The sequence below is a fragment of the Syngnathus typhle genome, linkage group LG21 (genome assembly GCF_033458585.1).
Source record: "Syngnathus typhle isolate RoL2023-S1 ecotype Sweden linkage group LG21, RoL_Styp_1.0, whole genome shotgun sequence".
Lineage (NCBI taxonomy): Eukaryota > Metazoa > Chordata > Actinopteri > Syngnathiformes > Syngnathidae > Syngnathus > Syngnathus typhle.
In genome coordinates, this window is record NC_083758.1 from 415,981 (window position 1) to 440,428 (window position 24,448).

General features: G+C 41.6%; 14 non-coding genes across 14 annotated transcripts; 11 read left to right on the top strand and 3 right to left on the bottom strand.

Annotated features, from left to right (window-relative positions):
- Positions 1–124: 124 nt before the first annotated feature.
- On the top strand, positions 125–315 carry LOC133145840 (U2 spliceosomal RNA). The gene has a single exon (XR_009711090.1). It is a non-coding gene; the product is annotated as a U2 spliceosomal RNA (small nuclear RNA).
- A 921-nt stretch (positions 316–1,236) lies between these two features.
- On the top strand, positions 1,237–1,400 carry LOC133145716 (U1 spliceosomal RNA). Its single transcript, XR_009710968.1, has one exon. It is a non-coding gene; the product is annotated as a U1 spliceosomal RNA (small nuclear RNA).
- Positions 1,401–3,398: 1,998 nt separating this feature from the next.
- LOC133145774 (U2 spliceosomal RNA) lies at positions 3,399–3,590 on the top strand. The gene has a single exon (XR_009711023.1). It is a non-coding gene; the product is annotated as a U2 spliceosomal RNA (small nuclear RNA).
- A 1,316-nt stretch (positions 3,591–4,906) lies between these two features.
- Positions 4,907–5,020, bottom strand: LOC133145956 (U5 spliceosomal RNA). The gene has a single exon (XR_009711198.1). It is a non-coding gene; the product is annotated as a U5 spliceosomal RNA (small nuclear RNA).
- An 830-nt stretch (positions 5,021–5,850) lies between these two features.
- On the top strand, positions 5,851–6,041 carry LOC133145841 (U2 spliceosomal RNA). The gene has a single exon (XR_009711091.1). It is a non-coding gene; the product is annotated as a U2 spliceosomal RNA (small nuclear RNA).
- Positions 6,042–6,962: 921 nt separating this feature from the next.
- Positions 6,963–7,126, top strand: LOC133145717 (U1 spliceosomal RNA). The gene has a single exon (XR_009710969.1). It is a non-coding gene; the product is annotated as a U1 spliceosomal RNA (small nuclear RNA).
- Positions 7,127–9,124: 1,998 nt separating this feature from the next.
- Positions 9,125–9,316, top strand: LOC133145775 (U2 spliceosomal RNA). The gene has a single exon (XR_009711024.1). It is a non-coding gene; the product is annotated as a U2 spliceosomal RNA (small nuclear RNA).
- Positions 9,317–10,632: 1,316 nt separating this feature from the next.
- LOC133145987 (U5 spliceosomal RNA) lies at positions 10,633–10,746 on the bottom strand. Its single transcript, XR_009711228.1, has one exon. It is a non-coding gene; the product is annotated as a U5 spliceosomal RNA (small nuclear RNA).
- Positions 10,747–11,576: 830 nt separating this feature from the next.
- Positions 11,577–11,767, top strand: LOC133145842 (U2 spliceosomal RNA). The gene has a single exon (XR_009711092.1). It is a non-coding gene; the product is annotated as a U2 spliceosomal RNA (small nuclear RNA).
- A 921-nt stretch (positions 11,768–12,688) lies between these two features.
- On the top strand, positions 12,689–12,852 carry LOC133146029 (U1 spliceosomal RNA). The gene has a single exon (XR_009711264.1). It is a non-coding gene; the product is annotated as a U1 spliceosomal RNA (small nuclear RNA).
- A 1,998-nt stretch (positions 12,853–14,850) lies between these two features.
- LOC133145776 (U2 spliceosomal RNA) lies at positions 14,851–15,042 on the top strand. Its single transcript, XR_009711025.1, has one exon. It is a non-coding gene; the product is annotated as a U2 spliceosomal RNA (small nuclear RNA).
- A 698-nt stretch (positions 15,043–15,740) lies between these two features.
- Positions 15,741–15,854, bottom strand: LOC133145957 (U5 spliceosomal RNA). Its single transcript, XR_009711199.1, has one exon. It is a non-coding gene; the product is annotated as a U5 spliceosomal RNA (small nuclear RNA).
- A 6,882-nt stretch (positions 15,855–22,736) lies between these two features.
- On the top strand, positions 22,737–22,927 carry LOC133145843 (U2 spliceosomal RNA). Its single transcript, XR_009711093.1, has one exon. It is a non-coding gene; the product is annotated as a U2 spliceosomal RNA (small nuclear RNA).
- A 921-nt stretch (positions 22,928–23,848) lies between these two features.
- On the top strand, positions 23,849–24,012 carry LOC133145728 (U1 spliceosomal RNA). Its single transcript, XR_009710979.1, has one exon. It is a non-coding gene; the product is annotated as a U1 spliceosomal RNA (small nuclear RNA).
- Positions 24,013–24,448: the final 436 nt, after the last annotated feature.

Consider the following 24,448-nt stretch of genomic DNA (forward strand, 5'->3'; position numbering starts at 1 on the left):
CTAATTATAAATGTCATTAAAACAACTGCCGTTGGCACCGTCATTTATCACTCCGCCTCCGACTCCAGTCCTTGCACACCACAGTCTCTTTATTTAAGTGGTTTCCTCAGACCAGTTTCAGTACATCGCTTCTCGGCCTTTTGGCTAAGACCAGGTGTAGAATCTGTTCTTATCAGATTAATATCTGATACGTTCCCTATCCGGGGACCATGTATTAATTGGATTTTCGCAACAGGGAGATGGTATAGGGGCTTGCTCCGTCCACTCTATGCATCGACCTGGTATTGCAGTACCTCCAGGAGCGGTGCGCCCCCCTCTACTGGTCAAATAAAAAGTAGTTTACATCACAATCCGTTAGCTTCATTCTCACAGGATGAAGCAGAAAGTCAACGACGTCTTGATCGGATTTGATTCAAGTTCATGTTGTGTGCTCACCTTATATCTTTATTAGGTAATGCACTCTGAATTTAATCAGGACCCGAACCGATGTCTTTAATCACTTTTATTCATGAAACAGAGGGCCATCAACTTGCCGCTCTGTCTGCATATTCATTTCCCTGAACGTCACTCCTTCACTACGTCATCACGTAGGCCCACAGTACAATATCAGTACATGACAGTTCATGACGGCTCATCTTAGGCGGCAGCAAGAATTTACGTAACTGTTCTAAAATATGGTCAAAATGTCTTTTTTTGCTTGAGATTTTCCTATCATTGTTCCAGGATCTTTTAGTACAATTCTTGTTCTCCAAATGTTAAGAAAATGTCATTTTCAAAACTCGTTCAGAAAAAGAAGTATATATATTTTTCTGCGGTAATGTTGGAGATTTTCAATAAATACAAATTCATACCGTTTTAGGGTTCTCAGGAGAAAAGAGGCACTGCATGATGGGCATGTTTTGACTTCATTTATCGGTTTATTATAGTTGCTGGCATCACCACTAGATGGCGACTCTAGGAAAAAGGAGGTGAACAAAGACGTGGAGGCAGTAGAAAAAGAAGCAAGGCATGATGGTCATGTTTCTGAATCTATTTTTTACTTAATTTAAAATGTTTTGGTTTTGAATGACTAATACTAATAGACAGCTTCTCTCTAATACGATATACTATGTTAACAGTTCTACGAATGCTGTCTCATCCACTGAATATGTGTGCTCACACTTTTGTACCAAATTAGCCTCTGACTGTAGATGGTGTGCGCGGTGAAAACGTCGGCCCCGGCGACGTATACAACTCATACTTACCTGGCAGGGGAGATACCATGATCAAGAAGGTGGTTCACTCAGGGTGAGGCTCAGCCATTGCACTCCGGTTGTGCTGACCCCTGCGAATTCCCCAAATGTGGGAATCTCGACCGCACAATTTCTGGCAGTGGGGGACTGCGTTCGCGCTCTCCCCTGATTCTCCTGTACAATACAAAATCCCTCACACGAAGCCAAATTTCATGGTCGCCACATACTGAGCGATGGTGCATCAAGCTGTGCTCTGCAACTGTGCACCTACTTGCCGAACTTCATTCAACAAATTAGTAATTGCAAAATAAAATGTAATTACTACGTTCCCGACCCGTTATTGATACGAACGTATATGTTATAACTTTCATATAACCTGCTTTCTGGAATAGCCCCACGGATCATTTCCGGTTCTCCATTTACCTACACTTTAAAGAAAAACTGGCCAACAGGTACGTGGACCCAGACATACAACTGATTTTTGCACCCCCTACTCTACTGGTCAAATCAAGAGTAGTTTACATCACAGTCCGTTAGCTTCATTCTCACAGGATAAAGCAGAGGGTCAATGACGTCATTGATTCAAGTTCATGGCGGCTGGCAGCAAGGATATACGAAAAAATATGATCAAAATGTCTTTCTTTAAATCAGAAATTGTGCCAGAAATTTTTAGTACAATCCTTGTTCTCAAATTTTTAAGAGAATGTCATTTTCTAAACTTGCTCAGAAAAAGAAATATATATCTTTCTGCGGTACTGTTGGAGATTTTCTATAAATACAAATTCATATGGTTCTCAGGTGAAAAGAGGCAATGCATGATGGGTATGTTTTTACTTCATTTCTTATGCTGCCACCACCACTAGATGGCAACTCTAAGAAAAAGGAGGTGAACAAAGGCGTGGAGGCAGTAGAAAGAGAAGCAAAGCATCAGTTTATGGGTATTTACGAGGGTATTTTTATATTAATACTTTAATAGCTAAATGGCTCCTATTATTGTTACTTACATATAGTATAATTTGTGGAAAATATATTAATTTATTGCTCAATGCATAATCAATAGTTTTATATTTGAATGGGTGGATGTCACCAAAAGCTGTCCCTAAAGCTTAACCAATTTGGTCTGTAAACTTTAGCAGAATTAATAACTACAAGGCAGGACTATTAACTATTTCCCATTGACAAGTATAGGTGGCTCCGCTTTCGCAGAGCATCAAAAAATTGAGATGAACTCTCATTGTTCCTCCCCACGGAAATCTTTAGTAAAAGGCGATCGGTGAAATTGCAGCAACCATTCCTTCTAATACAAACAATAGACGTTCATAGATTTACTACATTTAGAAGGACTCAACCTAAATAGACAGTTTAAACGAGTATTTTGTGTTCATCAATGTGTTTTTTCCTTGAAACATTGTTGGCGCACAGGATTATGGATACCTGATATTTCAAACAGCGTCACCTATCGATTGGGCAACTATTTTGAGTGTGAGTTTTGAACGTATAAACAGTTGTATGTCTTGGTCCGTGTACTTTTGGTATGAGAGAAATGGAAATGATCCGATTTCCGTGTGTTATTTTCAAATGTGTAATTTCAGATTTTTATTCAACACAAATCGGGAAACAAAAGACGATCGTAATTTCCTCAAATGAGTGTTAAGAAATGCTGGCGTGGATTGGAATGCGATTCACCTCCACTGCGATGGTGGCGTTCGAGGGTTAATGTAAATTGCCACAGCAGGAAACAGGAAGTAGTTTGGCGAAGTGGGCCGCGTGTTTTTTTGCTGCGTGTTTTTTTTCCCGTCAAAATGTTCGTCAAACAGCTATCTTGCCTTCGGTCCCGAAATGTATCCAAAGATCCGATTGTTTTTGGCCAATGACCAATTCGTTTTGTTGGTCATTAAAAGCTATTCCCATCAGGAGCTCAGTTCATCGTTATTCTATTGGGTCAACGTGAACCACGTGACACTAAACCTCCACGAACACACGAAAATCTGCAACCGATGCACAGGTTGAAAACAGCCCGGTGACGCATTATCATTCCAAACTGTTAATAGTTGAGGTTTGTTACGGTGGTCGGTACGTGGCATTAGTATGACTCAATATATTTAAACCGTAACTTGAATTGGTAGTCTCTTTATTTAAGTAGTTTTCTCAGACCAACTTTCGGTTATCGCTTCTCGGCCTTTTGGCTAAGATCAAGTGTAGTATCTGTTCTTATCAGTTTAATATCTGATACGTCCCCTATCCGGGGACCATATATTAAATTGATTTTTAGAACTGGGAGATGGAATCAGGGGCTTGCTCCGTCCACTCCACGCATCGACCTGGTATTGCAGTACTTCCAGGAACGGTGCACCCCCCTCTGCTTGTCAAATAAAGGATAGTTAAGTCAGGAAGCCATTAGAATCGGTTCGCTTCATTCTCACAGGATAAAGCAGAAAGTCAATAACGTGTTGAAAGGGTTTGATTCAGTCAAGTTCATGACCTTTATCTAAATGTGAATAGCAGAAGAATTCTATCCTTTACAACAAAATAGAAAACATATCGGCCCTACGATTGGCTGGCCACCAGTTTATGATGTCCAGTGGGGATGGGCGATACCAATGATTTTGGAATCGATCCGATACCAAGTATTTCCTACCCAAAATACCCGATATTCGATCCGATATCGATACCGGAAGTGTAATTTCCCGCCCAAAAAACGATTTAAATGCAGTGGCATTCTTGCTCTTGGAGAGTCATCTATTGAATTTTGTAGAAAAAAGTATTACGTCACGTGAATTATGAACCTGAAGTACTTATGGCTGTATTCATTTACACGGCTTAAATCTTTACAACTTCGACACAAATCTGAATTAACTTTAATAATAAATATATTAATGGCTAAATGGCTCCGTTTATTGTTCCTTACATATAGTATAATTAGTAGAAAATATATTTATTTATTGCTCATATTAGATAGTTTTATATTTGAATGGGTGGATGTTACCTGTAAGCTATGGCAGAATTAATGGCAACAAAGCAGGAATTTTGATTACTTTCCATTGACAAGTACAGGTGTCAGGTTCAAAATCAGCAAAAGGATCAGCAGACAAAACCAGTGAGGCAGAATGTTGAGTCTTTTCTCGCGAGGAGTGCAACCAGACTTACAGCAGTCCAAAATACACTAAAGATCTGTCACACCCCTCGCTCTTTTTATTTTGGGATGCCCTACCTACAATGTGAGACTAGCCCCTAACAGGTGGGGGGGGGAAAGCATGGCCTAGTCTCATGAGAAACAAAAAGAGCGCAAGGACAAAATGCTATGTAAAACAAGTGCTCACAAGACGTCATGAGAAAATAAAGGAGCGCAAGGACATAAACAAGTAGTCACAGACAAGACGTCATGACAAAATTCTATGTGAAACAAGTAGTTACAGACAGGACGCCATGGGAAAGGAGTGCAAGGACAGAATGCCATGTGCAGACATCAACAGAGTAGATTGAGCTATCAGCAACTTTCTTGGATTCCCAGAGGTGTAGAAGGTCAGGAAGCCCCAGACAGCATCGTATGACTTGTTGTGGACTGGTGGACGTCTGCAAGGCGAAACAGCAAGCATTCTGCGCAATAACTTATTAATAAGTACTCATTAGGGAACGCATGATAACATATATATACAATTTATCTAACAACAGGAAGCTCCGCTTTCACAGAGCATCAAAAAATTGAGATATACTCTTGTTGTTCCTCCCCACGGAAATCTTTAGTAAAAGGCGAAAGATTTATACGATCTGAAGAGAAACAAGAGTGAACTGATTTCGGCTTGTCCAAACGGGCCACCCCATTGCTGGTCTCACCAAAGTAACAGGCGGTGTCACACTAGCAACCATTTCCTTTTAATAAAAATAGATCTTCATATATTTGCTAAATTTAGGAGGCCTTAACACTCAACTAAGATGTATAGTTCGAACAAGTATTTGGTGTTTGGCAATTCTATGGAAACGTTTACACTCTAAACGTGTCGTTGTGAGTCCATGCTTGCTCTGCTGCGTTCGGTTCCAACTCCCTGACCTGTTTGTTTGCATTGTGCACGTTCTCCACTCTGGTTTCCTTCCATTTCCCCCAAACATGCATGATAGGCCCATTGAGCGCTCCAAATTGCCCGTAGGTGCGAGTGCGGACGGTTTTTCGTCTCTGTGTGCCCTGCGAGTGATTATTATTTGTTAAAGCGTATATGCCGTTACACCGCTAGATGGCAGCAGCGTTGACTTCCGCACCTGACCACAAAAAGAAACGGGAATCACGTGATGCGCAGGAAAAGAAGCATTAGTATGAGTCGATATATTTAAACCGTAACTTGAATTGGTAGTCTTGTAGTGGGTTGACATAATTCACCCGGAACCTAAGTTCACGTTGCCGAGTTCCGGTGGGATGTTTTACACGTGTGGGAGTTTCCTGTTTGAGGAGTGTGTGTTAGGATCTCGAAGGGAAAAGAGTCGGCCCGTGGTTGAGAGAAGCTAATTATAAATGTCATTAAAACAACTGCCGTTGGCACCGTCATTTATCACTCCGCCTCCGACTCCAGTCCTTGCACACCACAGTCTCTTTATTTAAGTGGTTTCCTCAGACCAGTTTCAGTACATCGCTTCTCGGCCTTTTGGCTAAGACCAGGTGTAGAATCTGTTCTTATCAGATTAATATCTGATACGTTCCCTATCCGGGGACCATGTATTAATTGGATTTTCGCAACAGGGAGATGGTATAGGGGCTTGCTCCGTCCACTCTATGCATCGACCTGGTATTGCAGTACCTCCAGGAGCGGTGCGCCCCCCTCTACTGGTCAAATAAAAAGTAGTTTACATCACAATCCGTTAGCTTCATTCTCACAGGATGAAGCAGAAAGTCAACGACGTCTTGATCGGATTTGATTCAAGTTCATGTTGTGTGCTCACCTTATATCTTTATTAGGTAATGCACTCTGAATTTAATCAGGACCCGAACCGATGTCTTTAATCACTTTTATTCATGAAACAGAGGGCCATCAACTTGCCGCTCTGTCTGCATATTCATTTCCCTGAACGTCACTCCTTCACTACGTCATCACGTAGGCCCACAGTACAATATCAGTACATGACAGTTCATGACGGCTCATCTTAGGCGGCAGCAAGAATTTACGTAACTGTTCTAAAATATGGTCAAAATGTCTTTTTTTGCTTGAGATTTTCCTATCATTGTTCCAGGATCTTTTAGTACAATTCTTGTTCTCCAAATGTTAAGAAAATGTCATTTTCAAAACTCGTTCAGAAAAAGAAGTATATATATTTTTCTGCGGTAATGTTGGAGATTTTCAATAAATACAAATTCATACCGTTTTAGGGTTCTCAGGAGAAAAGAGGCACTGCATGATGGGCATGTTTTGACTTCATTTATCGGTTTATTATAGTTGCTGGCATCACCACTAGATGGCGACTCTAGGAAAAAGGAGGTGAACAAAGACGTGGAGGCAGTAGAAAAAGAAGCAAGGCATGATGGTCATGTTTCTGAATCTATTTTTTACTTAATTTAAAATGTTTTGGTTTTGAATGACTAATACTAATAGACAGCTTCTCTCTAATACGATATACTATGTTAACAGTTCTACGAATGCTGTCTCATCCACTGAATATGTGTGCTCACACTTTTGTACCAAATTAGCCTCTGACTGTAGATGGTGTGCGCGGTGAAAACGTCGGCCCCGGCGACGTATACAACTCATACTTACCTGGCAGGGGAGATACCATGATCAAGAAGGTGGTTCACTCAGGGTGAGGCTCAGCCATTGCACTCCGGTTGTGCTGACCCCTGCGAATTCCCCAAATGTGGGAATCTCGACCGCACAATTTCTGGCAGTGGGGGACTGCGTTCGCGCTCTCCCCTGATTCTCCTGTACAATACAAAATCCCTCACACGAAGCCAAATTTCATGGTCGCCACATACTGAGCGATGGTGCATCAAGCTGTGCTCTGCAACTGTGCACCTACTTGCCGAACTTCATTCAACAAATTAGTAATTGCAAAATAAAATGTAATTACTACGTTCCCGACCCGTTATTGATACGAACGTATATGTTATAACTTTCATATAACCTGCTTTCTGGAATAGCCCCACGGATCATTTCCGGTTCTCCATTTACCTACACTTTAAAGAAAAACTGGCCAACAGGTACGTGGACCCAGACATACAACTGATTTTTGCACCCCCTACTCTACTGGTCAAATCAAGAGTAGTTTACATCACAGTCCGTTAGCTTCATTCTCACAGGATAAAGCAGAGGGTCAATGACGTCATTGATTCAAGTTCATGGCGGCTGGCAGCAAGGATATACGAAAAAATATGATCAAAATGTCTTTCTTTAAATCAGAAATTGTGCCAGAAATTTTTAGTACAATCCTTGTTCTCAAATTTTTAAGAGAATGTCATTTTCTAAACTTGCTCAGAAAAAGAAATATATATCTTTCTGCGGTACTGTTGGAGATTTTCTATAAATACAAATTCATATGGTTCTCAGGTGAAAAGAGGCAATGCATGATGGGTATGTTTTTACTTCATTTCTTATGCTGCCACCACCACTAGATGGCAACTCTAAGAAAAAGGAGGTGAACAAAGGCGTGGAGGCAGTAGAAAGAGAAGCAAAGCATCAGTTTATGGGTATTTACGAGGGTATTTTTATATTAATACTTTAATAGCTAAATGGCTCCTATTATTGTTACTTACATATAGTATAATTTGTGGAAAATATATTAATTTATTGCTCAATGCATAATCAATAGTTTTATATTTGAATGGGTGGATGTCACCAAAAGCTGTCCCTAAAGCTTAACCAATTTGGTCTGTAAACTTTAGCAGAATTAATAACTACAAGGCAGGACTATTAACTATTTCCCATTGACAAGTATAGGTGGCTCCGCTTTCGCAGAGCATCAAAAAATTGAGATGAACTCTCATTGTTCCTCCCCACGGAAATCTTTAGTAAAAGGCGATCGGTGAAATTGCAGCAACCATTCCTTCTAATACAAACAATAGACGTTCATAGATTTACTACATTTAGAAGGACTCAACCTAAATAGACAGTTTAAACGAGTATTTTGTGTTCATCAATGTGTTTTTTCCTTGAAACATTGTTGGCGCACAGGATTATGGATACCTGATATTTCAAACAGCGTCACCTATCGATTGGGCAACTATTTTGAGTGTGAGTTTTGAACGTATAAACAGTTGTATGTCTTGGTCCGTGTACTTTTGGTATGAGAGAAATGGAAATGATCCGATTTCCGTGTGTTATTTTCAAATGTGTAATTTCAGATTTTTATTCAACACAAATCGGGAAACAAAAGACGATCGTAATTTCCTCAAATGAGTGTTAAGAAATGCTGGCGTGGATTGGAATGCGATTCACCTCCACTGCGATGGTGGCGTTCGAGGGTTAATGTAAATTGCCACAGCAGGAAACAGGAAGTAGTTTGGCGAAGTGGGCCGCGTGTTTTTTTGCTGCGTGTTTTTTTTCCCGTCAAAATGTTCGTCAAACAGCTATCTTGCCTTCGGTCCCGAAATGTATCCAAAGATCCGATTGTTTTTGGCCAATGACCAATTCGTTTTGTTGGTCATTAAAAGCTATTCCCATCAGGAGCTCAGTTCATCGTTATTCTATTGGGTCAACGTGAACCACGTGACACTAAACCTCCACGAACACACGAAAATCTGCAACCGATGCACAGGTTGAAAACAGCCCGGTGACGCATTATCATTCCAAACTGTTAATAGTTGAGGTTTGTTACGGTGGTCGGTACGTGGCATTAGTATGACTCAATATATTTAAACCGTAACTTGAATTGGTAGTCTCTTTATTTAAGTAGTTTTCTCAGACCAACTTTCGGTTATCGCTTCTCGGCCTTTTGGCTAAGATCAAGTGTAGTATCTGTTCTTATCAGTTTAATATCTGATACGTCCCCTATCCGGGGACCATATATTAAATTGATTTTTAGAACTGGGAGATGGAATCAGGGGCTTGCTCCGTCCACTCCACGCATCGACCTGGTATTGCAGTACTTCCAGGAACGGTGCACCCCCCTCTGCTTGTCAAATAAAGGATAGTTAAGTCAGGAAGCCATTAGAATCGGTTCGCTTCATTCTCACAGGATAAAGCAGAAAGTCAATAACGTGTTGAAAGGGTTTGATTCAGTCAAGTTCATGACCTTTATCTAAATGTGAATAGCAGAAGAATTCTATCCTTTACAACAAAATAGAAAACATATCGGCCCTACGATTGGCTGGCCACCAGTTTATGATGTCCAGTGGGGATGGGCGATACCAATGATTTTGGAATCGATCCGATACCAAGTATTTCCTACCCAAAATACCCGATATTCGATCCGATATCGATACCGGAAGTGTAATTTCCCGCCCAAAAAACGATTTAAATGCAGTGGCATTCTTGCTCTTGGAGAGTCATCTATTGAATTTTGTAGAAAAAAGTATTACGTCACGTGAATTATGAACCTGAAGTACTTATGGCTGTATTCATTTACACGGCTTAAATCTTTACAACTTCGACACAAATCTGAATTAACTTTAATAATAAATATATTAATGGCTAAATGGCTCCGTTTATTGTTCCTTACATATAGTATAATTAGTAGAAAATATATTTATTTATTGCTCATATTAGATAGTTTTATATTTGAATGGGTGGATGTTACCTGTAAGCTATGGCAGAATTAATGGCAACAAAGCAGGAATTTTGATTACTTTCCATTGACAAGTACAGGTGTCAGGTTCAAAATCAGCAAAAGGATCAGCAGACAAAACCAGTGAGGCAGAATGTTGAGTCTTTTCTCGCGAGGAGTGCAACCAGACTTACAGCAGTCCAAAATACACTAAAGATCTGTCACACCCCTCGCTCTTTTTATTTTGGGATGCCCTACCTACAATGTGAGACTAGCCCCTAACAGGTGGGGGGGGGAAAGCATGGCCTAGTCTCATGAGAAACAAAAAGAGCGCAAGGACAAAATGCTATGTAAAACAAGTGCTCACAAGACGTCATGAGAAAATAAAGGAGCGCAAGGACATAAACAAGTAGTCACAGACAAGACGTCATGACAAAATTCTATGTGAAACAAGTAGTTACAGACAGGACGCCATGGGAAAGGAGTGCAAGGACAGAATGCCATGTGCAGACATCAACAGAGTAGATTGAGCTATCAGCAACTTTCTTGGATTCCCAGAGGTGTAGAAGGTCAGGAAGCCCCAGACAGCATCGTATGACTTGTTGTGGACTGGTGGACGTCTGCAAGGCGAAACAGCAAGCATTCTGCGCAATAACTTATTAATAAGTACTCATTAGGGAACGCATGATAACATATATATACAATTTATCTAACAACAGGAAGCTCCGCTTTCACAGAGCATCAAAAATTTGAGATATACTCTTGTTGTTCCTCCCCACGGAAATCTTTAGTAAAAGGCGAAAGATTTATACGATCTGAAGAGAAACAAGAGTGAACTGATTTCGGCTTGTCCAAACGGGCCACCCCATTGCTGGTCTCACCAAAGTAACAGGCGGTGTCACACTAGCAACCATTTCCTTTTAATAAAAATAGATCTTCATATATTTGCTAAATTTAGGAGGCCTTAACACTCAACTAAGATGTATAGTTCGAACAAGTATTTGGTGTTTGGCAATTCTATGGAAACGTTTACACTCTAAACGTGTCGTTGTGAGTCCATGCTTGCTCTGCTGCGTTCGGTTCCAACTCCCTGACCTGTTTGTTTGCATTGTGCACGTTCTCCACTCTGGTTTCCTTCCATTTCCCCCAAACATGCATGATAGGCCCATTGAGCGCTCCAAATTGCCCGTAGGTGCGAGTGCGGACGGTTTTTCGTCTCTGTGTGCCCTGCGAGTGATTATTATTTGTTAAAGCGTATATGCCGTTACACCGCTAGATGGCAGCAGCGTTGACTTCCGCACCTGACCACAAAAAGAAACGGGAATCACGTGATGCGCAGGAAAAGAAGCATTAGTATGAGTCGATATATTTAAACCGTAACTTGAATTGGTAGTCTTGTAGTGGGTTGACATAATTCACCCGGAACCTAAGTTCACGTTGCCGAGTTCCGGTGGGATGTTTTACACGTGTGGGAGTTTCCTGTTTGAGGAGTGTGTGTTAGGATCTCGAAGGGAAAAGAGTCGGCCCGTGGTTGAGAGAAGCTAATTATAAATGTCATTAAAACAACTGCCGTTGGCACCGTCATTTATCACTCCGCCTCCGACTCCAGTCCTTGCACACCACAGTCTCTTTATTTAAGTGGTTTCCTCAGACCAGTTTCAGTACATCGCTTCTCGGCCTTTTGGCTAAGACCAGGTGTAGAATCTGTTCTTATCAGATTAATATCTGATACGTTCCCTATCCGGGGACCATGTATTAATTGGATTTTCGCAACAGGGAGATGGTATAGGGGCTTGCTCCGTCCACTCTATGCATCGACCTGGTATTGCAGTACCTCCAGGAGCGGTGCGCCCCCCTCTACTGGTCAAATAAAAAGTAGTTTACATCACAATCCGTTAGCTTCATTCTCACAGGATGAAGCAGAAAGTCAACGACGTCTTGATCGGATTTGATTCAAGTTCATGTTGTGTGCTCACCTTATATCTTTATTAGGTAATGCACTCTGAATTTAATCAGGACCCGAACCGATGTCTTTAATCACTTTTATTCATGAAACAGAGGGCCATCAACTTGCCGCTCTGTCTGCATATTCATTTCCCTGAACGTCACTCCTTCACTACGTCATCACGTAGGCCCACAGTACAATATCAGTACATGACAGTTCATGACGGCTCATCTTAGGCGGCAGCAAGAATTTACGTAACTGTTCTAAAATATGGTCAAAATGTCTTTTTTTGCTTGAGATTTTCCTATCATTGTTCCAGGATCTTTTAGTACAATTCTTGTTCTCCAAATGTTAAGAAAATGTCATTTTCAAAACTCGTTCAGAAAAAGAAGTATATATATTTTTCTGCGGTAATGTTGGAGATTTTCAATAAATACAAATTCATACCGTTTTAGGGTTCTCAGGAGAAAAGAGGCACTGCATGATGGGCATGTTTTGACTTCATTTATCGGTTTATTATAGTTGCTGGCATCACCACTAGATGGCGACTCTAGGAAAAAGGAGGTGAACAAAGACGTGGAGGCAGTAGAAAAAGAAGCAAGGCATGATGGTCATGTTTCTGAATCTATTTTTTACTTAATTTAAAATGTTTTGGTTTTGAATGACTAATACTAATAGACAGCTTCTCTCTAATACGATATACTATGTTAACAGTTCTACGAATGCTGTCTCATCCACTGAATATGTGTGCTCACACTTTTGTACCAAATTAGCCTCTGACTGTAGATGGTGTGCGCGGTGAAAACGTCGGCCCCGGCGACGTATACAACTCATACTTACCTGGCAGGGGAGATACCATGATCAAGAAGGTGGTTCACCCAGGGTGAGGCTCAGCCATTGCACTCCGGTTGTGCTGACCCCTGCGAATTCCCCAAATGTGGGAATCTCGACTGCACAATTTCTGGTGGTGGGGGACTGCGTTCGCGCTCTCCCCTGATTCTCCTGTACAATACAAAAACCCTCACACGAAGTCAAATTTCATGGTCGCCACATACTGAGCGATGGTGCATCAAGCTGTGCTCTGCAACTGTGCACCTACTTGCCGAACTTCATTCAACAAATTAGTAATTGCAAAATAAAATGTAATTACTACGTTCCCGACCCGTTATTGATACGAACGTATATGTTATAACTTTCATATAACCTGCTTTCTGGAATAGCCCCACGGATCATTTCCGGTTCTCCATTTACCTACACTATAAAGAAAAACTGGCCAACAGGTACGTGGACCCAGACATACAACTGATTTTTGCACCCCCTACTCTACTGGTCAAATCAAGAGTAGTTTACATCACAGTCCGTTAGCTTCATTCTCACAGGATAAAGCAGAGGGTCAATGACGTCATTGATTCAAGTTCATGGCGGCTGGCAGCAAGGATATACGAAAAAATATGATCAAAATGTCTTTCTTTAAATCAGAAATTGTGCCAGAAATTTTTAGTACAATCCTTGTTCTCAAATTTTTAAGAGAATGTCATTTTCTAAACTTGCTCAGAAAAAGAAATATATATCTTTCTGCGGTACTGTTGGAGATTTTCTATAAATACAAATTCATATGGTTCTCAGGTGAAAAGAGGCAATGCATGATGGGTATGTTTTTACTTCATTTCTTATGCTGCCACCACCACTAGATGGCAACTCTAAGAAAAAGGAGGTGAACAAAGGCGTGGAGGCAGTAGAAAGAGAAGCAAAGCATCAGTTTATGGGTATTTACGAGGGTATTTTTATATTAATACTTTAATAGCTAAATGGCTCCTATTATTGTTACTTACATATAGTATAATTTGTGGAAAATATATTAATTTATTGCTCAATGCATAATCAATAGTTTTATATTTGAATGGGTGGATGTCACCAAAAGCTGTCCCTAAAGCTTAACCAATTTGGTCTGTAAACTTTAGCAGAATTAATAACTACAAGGCAGGACTATTAACTATTTCCCATTGACAAGTATAGGTGGCTCCGCTTTCGCAGAGCATCAAAAAATTGAGATGAACTCTCATTGTTCCTCCCCACGGAAATCTTTAGTAAAAGGCGATCGGTGAAATTGCAGCAACCATTCCTTCTAATACAAACAATAGACGTTCATAGATTTACTACATTTAGAAGGACTCAACCTAAATAGACAGTTTAAACGAGTATTTTGTGTTCATCAATGTGTTTTTTCCTTGAAACATTGTTGGCGCACAGGATTATGGATACCTGATATTTCAAACAGCGTCACCTATCGATTGGGCAACTATTTTGAGTGTGAGTTTTGAACGTATAAACAGTTGTATGTCTTGGTCCGTGTACTTTTGGTATGAGAGAAATGGAAATGATCCGATTTCCGTGTGTTATTTTCAAATGTGTAATTTCAGATTTTTATTCAACACAAATCGGGAAACAAAAGACGATCGTAATTTCCTCAAATGAGTGTTAAGAAATGCTGGCGTGGATTGGAATGCGATTCACCTCCACTGCGATGGTGGCGTTCGAGGGTTAATGTAAATTGCCACAGCAGGAAACAGGAAGTAGTTTGGCGAAGTGGGCCGCGTGTTTTTTTGCTGCGTGTTTTTTTTCCCGTCAAAATGTTCGTCAAACAGCTATCTTGCCTTCGGTCCCGAAATGTATCCAAAGATCCGATTGTTTTTGGCCAATGACCAATTCGTTTTGTTGGTCATTAAAAGCTATTCCCATCAGGAGCTCAGTTCATCGTTATTCTATTGGGTCAACGTGAACCACGTGACACTAAACCTCCACGAACACACGAAAATCTGCAACCGATGCACAGGTTGAAAACAGCCCGGTGACGCATTATCATTCCAAACTGTTAATAGTTGAGGTTTGTTACGGTGGTCGGTACGTGGCATTAGTATGACTCAATATATTTAAACCGTAACTTGAATTGGTAGTCTCTTTATTTAAGTAGTTTTCTCAGACCAACTTTCGGTTATCGCTTCTCGGCCTTTTGGCTAAGATCAAGTGTAGTATCTGTTCTTATCAGTTTAATATCTGATACGTCCCCTATCCGGGGACCATATATTAAATTGATTTTTAGAACTGGGAGATGGAATCAGGGGCTTGCTCCGTCCACTCCACGCATCGACCTGGTATTGCAGTACTTCCAGGAACGGTGCACCCCCCTCTGCTTGTCAAATAAAGGATAGTTAAGTCAGGAAGCCATTAGAATCGGTTCGCTTCATTCTCACAGGATAAAGCAGAAAGTCAATAACGTGTTGAAAGGGTTTGATTCAGTCAAGTTCATGACCTTTATCTAAATGTGAATAGCAGAAGAATTCTATCCTTTACAACAAAATAGAAAACATATCGGCCCTACGATTGGCTGGCCACCAGTTTATGATGTCCAGTGGGGATGGGCGATACCAATGATTTTGGAATCGATCCGATACCAAGTATTTCCTACCCAAAATACCCGATATTCGATCCGATATCGATACCGGAAGTGTAATTTCCCGCCCAAAAAACGATTTAAATGCAGTGGCATTCTTGCTCTTGGAGAGTCATCTATTGAATTTTGTAGAAAAAAGTATTACGTCACGTGAATTATGAACCTGAAGTACTTATGGCTGTATTCATTTACACGGCTTAAATCTTTACAACTTCGACACAAATCTGAATTAACTTTAATAATAAATATATTAATGGCTAAATGGCTCCGTTTATTGTTCCTTACATATAGTATAATTAGTAGAAAATATATTTATTTATTGCTCATATTAGATAGTTTTATATTTGAATGGGTGGATGTTACCTGTAAGCTATGGCAGAATTAATGGCAACAAAGCAGGAATTTTGATTACTTTCCATTGACAAGTACAGGAAGCTCCGCTTTCACAGAGCATCAAAAAATTGAGATATACTCTTGTTGTTCCTCCCCACGGAAATCTTTAGTAAAAGGCGAAAGATTTATACGATCTGAAGAGAAACAAGAGTGAACTGATTTCGGCTTGTCCAAACGGGCCACCCCATTGCTGGTCTCACCAAAGTAACAGGCGGTGTCACACTAGCAACCATTTCCTTTTAATAAAAATAGATCTTCATATATTTGCTAAATTTAGGAGGCCTTAACACTCAACTAAGATGTATAGTTCGAACAAGTATTTGGTGTTTGGCAATTCTATGGAAACGTTTACACTCTAAACGTGTCGTTGTGAGTCCATGCTTGCTCTGCTGCGTTCGGTTCCAACTCCCTGACCTGTTTGTTTGCATTGTGCACGTTCTCCACTCTGGTTTCCTTCCATTTCCCCCAAACATGCATGATAGGCCCATTGAGCGCTCCAAATTGCCCGTTGTTAGGGTGGTGTTCACTCTAACTTATTTTGCAAGGACCACACTGGAGACAAGATAGTCGTTTTAGACACCTGCAGGCGGAGAGTTCACTCGTCGCTGTGCTCTCAGCGATGATCGAATGAAGTCTGACTCAGGCCTCGTCAGGCGCTTATTTATTGAGAGAAACAAAGTGGGGTTGCAAGTGGGGGTTTCGGAATACACAGGTTGGGGTGAAGCAGCCGGTCCTTGCTGATCAAAGCATAGCAGGGGACCTTTTACGACGTTCTGTAAACAAAGCAACTTTGATTGCTTCCTCTGCAGCTAGTCAATAAGTTGAAATGATCTTAGCACTTTGGTAAACTAATTTTGTCTAGACAGGACAAACTAGTTAAATTATTACAGGTTATATTCCAACATAATCATACGATGAAGATATTCTGCAAACCCTAACATATCCCTCCTGTTTTATCATATGATTATGTCAACCTCGATCAATCAAACGCAAGTAAGAAAATACAATGAAAGCAATAACTTCCAGTGAAGGTGAGGTTCTCCCACAATACTCCAGTCCAAAGTATGTGTAACTCAAAAAACCTGCGGCCAGATTATGTGCAGGAAAAGAGTTACACGGTCCCTCTGCCTTAGGCGACCAGACTGTTATCAATCAAGATAAAAATTGCTCGTGATTGTTCAGCCGTTGGGGGCTTGGCACGCCCACTGGTGGAGGGTGAGCTCGATTCTCACCCCCTTTGCAGATCTGCTCCGTCCGGGGAGAACTCGGGAATGTCTGCTGCGTGGTCGTTGTCTTCAGTGGCTCAGGGTGGACTACCTGGCCACCAAGGGGGAAGAGGATTATTCTGCCTCTGTATGAACTGGGGCGGGGACTGTCGATGGCTGGTCTGGTTCCTTGCAGGAACCCCTCACTGGGGTGCACTGGGACAGATGATACCACGATCCTCCTTTGCCGGCCAGCCGGACGGCATGTGAGATGCGCTCCACCAATTTATAGGGTCCAGTCGACGCAGGCTCCGTCCCCCTCCTTCTTGGGAACGTTGGGGTGATCTGGACCTGGATCCGCCACCGAAAGGACAGCAGCACGTCCAGAAAACAGCAAAAAACAGCACCTTTTCTGCAACCTTTGCATTAGTCATTTGAGATGTTCTGCTCCTCTCATCACTGTTTTGGTTGCCCTGGTTACAGAGGCGTTGCTACACCAAAGGGAGGGAAGATTGTGTCTGTAGCAACGTTGATTAGCTAAGGAATGTAGTGTGGTGTGAACTAGCACTTCATTGTCGGCCCGTGACCCCCGCAGAGTTTGTCCATCTGTTCTCCTCCAGTTGTTGGCCGAGCCGTCCGCGAGTGAGATCAGATAACTTCAATTGCCACTTTCCTGTGGAACAATGCAACTAAACCTTGGCTAGACTTTATCTACTTAGTAAATTAACACGCAATAAGAATGAGTGACTTGTCCAAACATTGAGTAAATATGGGATAACTTCTAACCATCTATGAACCAAAGCTACAGTTAACTAAAAGGAATGAAGTTTCTTTCAACCAAATAAGAACATTTTGCCTATGCAAATAAGCTCTGCTCATTGTTAGTGAAGGCTTCTTACAGAAACAAAAACACACAGATAACATAAGGACAGGAAGGACACATATGGCTGACAGGGATCAAAAGAAACTAAAGAGACTTCCCTGTCACTAAAGAGAAAGAACGTAGATAAAAGGAAAGCCATAAACTCGTAAAGACAAGGCCTACAGGTCTGGCAGGCCAAGGCTTCACTTAAATTATTCCAACATTTCCCTCCTGCTTATCACGCATTTGCTAAATTTTTACATTACCAAAAACAACCACTTCACTTGATTTTCAGTTGTCGGATCACAAGTATGCGCACAAGTATTTCCACCAAAGAGGATAAATGTTGCGACATCATTATTCGGAAACACACAGATCTGGGAAAAAGTCTGCAAACTCAAGTGCAAAAACTGCATCACCATCATCGTTATCAACATGCTGTCGTTCAGACATTAGGCATACCCGGGCCATCTCGTCGTCCATGGGCGAGATTGCTGTAGTGATAAGACGATTAAACAGAGCACGGAGACATGGAATACAACAACCTCCACACAAGGTGAGTATAGCAGTTATTTAGGACACGAGGGCTTCATACTTCCCAAAAGCAGTCATCCACTTGTTGTGCTCTTTCATCCTCGTGTTGAGGGATTGCAAGTTTGCAATCATCTTCGTCAGGCTCCCATCAGGGGCGGTGTCCTTCTGGATGAAGGTGCAGCATTGTTCCCTGAACATTGCGCAGACCCTTCCTTTCCCAGACAACAACATAACAAGAGCATTGCGGTTCTGGATTGACATTAGGGAAGGCATGGCTAGCTGTTCGTGCACTGCCTCAAGTCCCACTTGTGTCCGTTTGCCCAATTTCTGCATGTTGCAATGGATGTAATTTATCCTGTCAACGTTCTTGTTCATCGTCCACCAGCAGCAAATGGAGGACTCCCATCCCGCTTCAATTTGGTCAATTAATTCTTATTAATCAGGAACTCCTCTGGGGACTTTAATTGCATCAATTTTAGTCAGATCATCGTCGCCTCTCAAATTTAAAGACATTATGTTTTTGTTTTTTCCAGCTTTTTCTCAGATCTTGGCATGTCGGTACATATATAATTTTGGTTGACTACAGTCTCTAAAAGCAATGGTTTCTTTTCTTTTTCTTCCATTCAACGGATATTATATAGGACACTTTGTCAAACATTTTCACAATCAGTAAACAAACTATCCACATTCATTTTCGAGATATTGATTCCATTCTTTAACATCTACAGCAGTTGTTGACAAACTATTATTTCTTTACATAACGTTTTTGCCACTGTTAAGGCCTTCAGTGTTTATTTTGAAGCCAATTCAATCCATTTTTAGAATGCATCTATTATGACCAGGCATTATAACCCTGTGGATCGTGTTAAGCACATGTTAAACAAGCTCTACAAAAAAAAATTATAAACGTTTTGAATATGAATCAAATTCATATGTTGTATAAAGCTGACTGAACTGCCCTTCCATCCCCCCTGTTGAGCCAGGTGTCAACGGCACGTGACAACACCATGGCTCAATACAGCTGCCCATTTGTATCGTTTCCTTTCCTTTCTCAACGTGACAACCCAATCCACCAATCGAATAACAAAAAAATAAAAAAAATAAAAAAAATAACTGCTGATAAAATAATATAATAGTTAACTGTTGTAGTTCCATAACTTTAACAAACTCAATCGCTCTCTTATTCTGAAATTTTAAATTTAGCTTTGAAATGTCGGTATTTCATAATTGTACATCATCTAATTCCAGAAAGCAAGTTCTTTCCATCTCTCAAATTTTGTCTAACCAAGGCTAGGCACTAAAGGAGCGTGGACCAGTTACTGCCCATAAACAAATTGCTCGCTTTTTATTTTTTATTTTTTTATTTTTCCTTCCTATCTTAACAAAATCGGTTTTGTTTTGCGGTGCAAATCAGATAGACTACAGATAAATAAATTCTTTAGTGCACCTATATTAGCGAAACACATAACACAACACACAGACAACACAAAAACAGCAGAGACAGAGCTCACAAACAACACCAACAAACAACGCTGCGCAGACGTCATCCTCTATTTTGACGTGTTGGTTATACTTTTTCTTTTTCTTTTTTCTTTCCTCAGTGCCTTTTAGTCTTCGTGCAACTATTGTCACACCTTCCCTAGGCATCACCCTGCTTCAACATCACTTGCCACCACGCACTCAGCACATCCCTGGAGTGGGTACGACCCACTCCGCGCGCAGCCACAGCAAGGGAAGCAAGAGGGGGGGCCCGGCATTTTCATACTGATTTATCCCAGCCTGGCCAGTACTGGGACAATCAATGCCGCTGACCCCCACTCGCGCCAACCCAGCAAACAGCTACCCGCAGAGTCCAGAGCCCCACACCTACATCAGTCTCCCCCACAATCAAATTACAATATCAATCACCACAGGAGCCGGCTCCTACACCCTTTTCACACCACAATACCACACTCCCCCCTCCACAGTCCAGTCTAAGTGGAGACAATGGAAGGCAGGAAGGCACAGGTGAGACACCGAAGGAGCAAGCTCCAGCAGTCCTCCCACTAACCAATTACAACATACAACAAAAGCGCAAATCACTTATGTCTGTCTGGGAGGATCACAACAGCCAAACGTTACAAATGACAAACCACAAGACACAGGTCTGGGAACCACATCAACGACCGCCAAACGCAAATGCCGGGTCAAGGACTGTTCTTCGTCTGTTCTTCGCAACTCTTGTCAAAAGCAACCTTTATTTTTCTTTCGTTTGTATTTGCTCGGGTTTTTTATTTCCCTTCCTAGCATCTAACTTACTCAAAATAATTCTTCCTTCAAAGTCGCTCAACTACTTGCCCATAGCAGTCTCAAACAACTTCAATCATTCAACCTGTATTTTCCCTTCAGTCGGGCATTCAGTCATCAATGCTCATTTGCATCTCACACACATTCCATCACATTGGTCCCAATTCATCCAAGCACTCCACACAACATTCACATACCATTTTCAATTCAAGGTTCCTGATAGAACAATCCACTAATCCCAAAAAAACCTCAATACAATAAAAACGGCTGGCAAATTAATTAAATTAAGTTTTTTCTTTGTTTTCAAATTTAAAGAACTCAACCTCTCAGATTCAGCTTGCATATAGAAGATCGTATAATCTTACAACACAACCAATCAATAATTTCTATTAAATGTAGCATACCATGTCTCTGTATTAGCATGAGCGGTCAAAAAAGGGGGGGGGAAGCTTGACATGTTGAAAATTTGGCTTTTCCTCTGCCTCTTCCTCCACCCTTTGATTGGTATTGTTTTGCACGACGACACGCTCTCGCCAAGTGGCCCCGTTTCCCACAGTTCCAACAGTCCAAATTTGAGCTGGAGTTTGAATTGAATGGCGGCCTGCCGCCTTGTTGGTCTCTAATGCAGGTTTAAATTGACCTTCCACCAAATTCTCTCTGCAGTCAATTTATCCTACCAGTCGCACACTCTCAACCACACAACATTCATGCAAACAGCTTGGAACAACGGACAAAAAAAAGAATCCACGCCCTTCTTCACTTAAGAAAAAGAAGCTCTGTTCTTTTTCTTAGCCCGTTCCTTCCACTGGGACTTGAAACCCCAGCTGTTTCATAGCTTGGAAACACCAAAGTCGTATCTCATAGCTTGGAAACACCAAAGCCGTATCTCATAGCTTGGAAACACCAAAGCCGTATCTCATAGCTTGGAAACACCAAAGCCGTATCTCATAGCTTGGAAACACCAAAGCCGTATCTCATAGCTCGGACAAACCAAAGCCGTATCTGCGCTTTTTTCTATGACTTACTTGTCTCCCTTGGTCCGCTGTAATGTGGGACCCCGTCAAACCACCTCTGACAGACGAAGGCAGACCTAAGATGCTGGCCCAGCGAAGAAATTCTCTTCCCAGGACTTTCTTCTCCAGGTCCCCATAAAGGACGCTGGCTTGTCGACAATGCAGCACGTCCTCCTCCGTCAGCCAGATGGCGGGTATGAGGGTCCCGGGTTTCGGCACCAAAAATGTTAGGGTGGTGTTCACTCTAACTTATTTTGCAAGGACCACACTGGAGACAAGTTAGTCGTTTTAGACACCTGCAGGCGGAGAGTTCACTCGTCGCTGTGCTCTCAGCGATGATCGAATGAAGTCTGACTCAGGCCTCGTCAGGCGCTTATTTATTGAGAGAAACAAAGTGGGGTTGCAAGTGGGGGTTTCGGAATACACAGGTTGGGGTGAAGCAGCCGGTCCCTGCTGATCAAAGCATAGCAGGGGACCTTTTACGACGTTCTGTAAACAAAGCAACTTTGATTGCTTCCTCTGCAGCTAGTCAATAAGTTGAAATGATCTTAGCACTTTGGTAAACTAATTTTGTCTAGACAGGACAAACTAGTTAAATTATTACAGGTTATATTCCAACATAATCATACGATGAAGATATTCTGCAAACCCTAACACCCGTAGGTGCGAGTGCGGACGGTTTTTCGTCTCTGTGTGCCCTGCGAGTGATTATTATTTGTTAAAGCGTATATGCCGTTACACCGCTAGATGGCAGCAGCGTTGACTTCCGCACCTGACCACAAAAAGAAACGGGAATCACGTGATGCGCAGGAAAAGAAGCATTAGTATGAGTCGATATATTTAAACCGTAACTTGAATTGGTAGTCTTGTAGTGGGTTGACATAATTCACCCGGAACCTAAGTTCACGTTGCCGAGTTCCGGTGGGATGTTTTACACGTGTGGGAGTTTCCTGTTTGAGGAGTGTGTGTTAGGATCTCGAAGGGAAAAGAGTCGGCCCGTGGTTGAGAGAAGCTAATTATAAATGTCATTAAAACAACTGCCGTTGGCACCGTCATTTATCACTCCGCCTCCGACTCCAGTCCTTGCACACCACAGTCTCTTTATTTAAGTGGTTTCCTCAGACCAGTTTCAGTACATCGCTTCTCGGCCTTTTGGCTAAGACCAGGTGTAGAATCTGTTCTTATCAGATTAATATCTGATACGTTCCCTATCCGGGGACCATGTATTAATTGGATTTTCGCAACAGGGAGATGGTATAGGGGCTTGCTCCGTCCACTCTATGCATCGACCTGGTATTGCAGTACCTCCAGGAGCGGTGCGCCCCCCTCTACTGGTCAAATAAAAAGTAGTTTACATCACAATCCGTTAGCTTCATTCTCACAGGATGAAGCAGAAAGTCAACGACGTCTTGATCGGATTTGATTCAAGTTCATGTTGTGTGCTCACCTTATATCTTTATTAGGTAATGCACTCTGAATTTAATCAGGACCCGAACCGATGTCTTTAATCACTTTTATTCATGAAACAGAGGGCCATCAACTTGCCGCTCTGTCTGCATATTCATTTCCCTGAACGTCACTCCTTCACTACGTCATCACGTAGGCCCACAGTACAATATCAGTACATGACAGTTCATGACGGCTCATCTTAGGCGGCAGCAAGAATTTACGTAACTGTTCTAAAATATGGTCAAAATGTCTTTTTTTGCTTGAGATTTTCCTATCATTGTTCCAGGATCTTTTAGTACAATTCTTGTTCTCCAAATGTTAAGAAAATGTCATTTTCAAAACTCGTTCAGAAAAAGAAGTATATATATTTTTCTGCGGTAATGTTGGAGATTTTCAATAAATACAAATTCATACCGTTTTAGGGTTCTCAGGAGAAAAGAGGCACTGCATGATGGGCATGTTTTGACTTCATTTATCGGTTTATTATAGTTGCTGGCATCACCACTAGATGGCGACTCTAGGAAAAAGGAGGTGAACAAAGACGTGGAGGCAGTAGAAAAAGAAGCAAGGCATGATGGTCATGTTTCTGAATCTATTTTTTACTTAATTTAAAATGTTTTGGTTTTGAATGACTAATACTAATAGACAGCTTCTCTCTAATACGATATACTATGTTAACAGTTCTACGAATGCTGTCTCATCCACTGAATATGTGTGCTCACACTTTTGTACCAAATTAGCCTCTGACTGTAGATGGTGTGCGCGGTGAAAACGTCGGCCCCGGCGACGTATACAACTCATACTTACCTGGCAGGGGAGATACCATGATCAAGAAGGTGGGTCACCCAGGGTGAGACTCAGCCATTGCACTCCGGTTGTGCTGACCCCTGCGAATTCCCCAAATGTGGGAATCTCGACTGCACAATTTCTGGTGGTGGGGGACTGCGTTCGCGCTCTCCCCTGATTCTCCTGTACAATACAAAAACCCTCACACGAAGCCAAATTTCATGGTCGCCACATACTGAGCGATGGTGCATCAAGCTGTGCTCTGCAACTGTGCACCTACTTGCCGAACTTCATTCAACAAATTAGTAATTGCAAAATAAAATGTAATTACTACGTTCCCGACCCGTTATTGATACGAACGTATATGTTATAACTTTCATATAACCTGCTTTCTGGAATAGCCCCACGGATCATTTCCGGTTCTCCATTTACCTACACTATAAAGAAAAACTGGCCAACAGGTACGTGGACCCAGACATACAACTGATTTTTGCACCCCCTACTCTACTGGTCAAATCAAGAGTAGTTTACATCACAGTCCGTTAGCTTCATTCTCACAGGATAAAGCAGAGGGTCAATGACGTCATTGATTCAAGTTCATGGCGGCTGGCAG